The sequence below is a fragment of the Ictidomys tridecemlineatus genome, chromosome 5 (assembly GCF_052094955.1).
Source record: "Ictidomys tridecemlineatus isolate mIctTri1 chromosome 5, mIctTri1.hap1, whole genome shotgun sequence".
In the NCBI taxonomy this organism is placed as follows: Eukaryota; Metazoa; Chordata; class Mammalia; order Rodentia; family Sciuridae; genus Ictidomys; species Ictidomys tridecemlineatus.
Window position 1 is genome coordinate 9,369,655 of NC_135481.1, and position 2,179 is coordinate 9,371,833.

The window sequence follows — 2,179 nt, forward strand, 5'->3', positions numbered from 1 at the left end:
TCTAGTGAACCCAAGTGGAGTGGTGAGAATGTTCTGGAAGATAGCTGGCACTCTTGCATCCACCACTGGAGCTGAGTGAGGCCAGGTCCCTGCACCAGGAGAAGCAGGCTATCCATGTGCTGGTGCACTTTGCTTACAGATATCCAAGCCGGTGGGCAGAATCCATCCTAGACCTCCACTCAGCTCTGCCTCCTGGCCACAGCCAGCAAGCAGAGAGAGAATTCACCCGGTGGATTCTCGGGAAGGGCCTTGAAGGCAGACAGTGAAGAGGCTGGACAGGGCTCCCACCCTGGGCTTAACAGCACCCTTGACACCTCGGGGACAAGATGACTTACCAGAAAGAAAATGCATGGATTTTGAGGAAACCAGGCTGGTGGACAGCATGCGCCTGAACTGGGGTGAGAAGGGGGCTCTGAGGGAGGACTCTAAGCTTGGTGTCCACTGGGCATAACCACTCTGGGAAAGGATGGTCTTGACTCCGCTATTAGGAGCTGGGGCCCTGGTAGAACCTTTCTGCTTGTTTGCCCTCTTTGATGAGCAGACAGGGACCTCACATGTGTCACAAAACAAAGGGCTTCATTCAAGAGAAGACAGGCCAGGGCCAGGGTCGTGTGTGCTGAGGTGAGGGAGAGACATGGAAACCATGCTTGAGGAAAAAGGGGGAAGATAATCGGAGACAGCCCTGGATGGAGCCTCACACCCTCGACTACCTGCTCCCCCAGCTGACCGGCTGCTTAGCCCCTATCAGGGTAGCGCTATTCTCTCTCCTTGTCTGCTTGACCTCATGACTGAGCTGATAGAGGCTGGCAGAGGGTGGACTCACAAGGAGCAGTGTGTAGGTGATGCTCATAAGCTGGAAGTAGAGGGTTCAAGACTGCGGTGGTCAGGCCTGGGGTCCCTAATGTGGTTCCTGCCCTGGCCATGGTGAGGCCATGCTGGTCCACCCTGCCAGACATGGCCTCCAACTTGAAGGTATCTGAGTTCCAGGCTCAGACTGGAGCTGGACACTTCTGTGGACAGGGACACAGTGGGATGGAGATGTCACTGGGGCTTTGGGACTGTCTGCCAATTGGAAAGAAACAAGCCCTACTTGAGGGTGGCACTGGGCCACTGCTACCGGGGGTGCTCCCATCTTACCAGATGGAACAGTACCCACAGGTGGAACAGTACCCCCAGAGGAAACAGTACCTACAGTTGGAATAGTTCCCTGATGGAACAGTACCTCAGAACCAGAAGTTTCCATACTGGCAGCACATGGATGGGTCTGAGCTACTAGAAGCTGGGGGCTGGGGCGCCCCAACAGGCTGGAAGGCTTCATTGAGGAAGTACCAGTAGATCTGATGAGGAACAGTTCTTTAGTGTGGGAGACCCCTGCTGTCCACTGGGATTGGAGATGCTAGGTTAGTGGTGGGCAGAGTTGGGGAAGACCTGGCCTCTGGAAGCTGCGGTCCTGTGTCCATGAAGCCAGGGAATGGCAAGCTGAGGGGTAGCAGGGAGGGCTAGCTGGGACTACCCCAGCTCTCCCACACAGGGGAGGTGACACACGGAGGCAGAGAAGCCTAGGTCTGTTGGAGAACCCGTGCCTCCCTGAGCCTACTCATAGCAGCTGGGAGTCTGAGCCCCAGGAGGAAGAACAGAGGCCCAAACTTCCAGCTGAGGGTTTGTAGGGTTTGAGGAGAAGCAGCTGCCAAGCTTGGAGTTCCGGGCTCTGAATTAAGGAAGGAGAGGAACTAGAGGCTGGAGTTAGGGCTTTGAGCCCCACCAGTCTGATCACAGGAGGCAAGAGGTCTGCGGGTGCCTTTATCTGGAAGCTGGTAGAGACAGAAGAGATCCCTACACGGTCTTATACTCAGGAGAGGACTCTTGAGGCCCTTCCTAGCTGCCTACATTCTCCTTATTGCAAGAAGCCACAGGAACCTGGGAGCTGGGTTCCTCTAGGACAGAGGCAAGTGGCCTGGCCAGGCTGAGGGTCATCAGGAGGTGTGGAGGCAGCAGTATTCCCAGGGAGCCACCAACCGCCTGCCAGCCTCAGCCTAGCACAGGGGTCCCTGTCAGCTGGGGAGAAGGGACAGGAGGGGCTCTGCAGGACCCTCCCTTGTCCTGCAGCCATTCTTGTCACTGGAAGCTGAGGAAAGGCTGCACTGAGCTGGGCCGGGGGTCCTCTTGGCGGGTGTCTGAA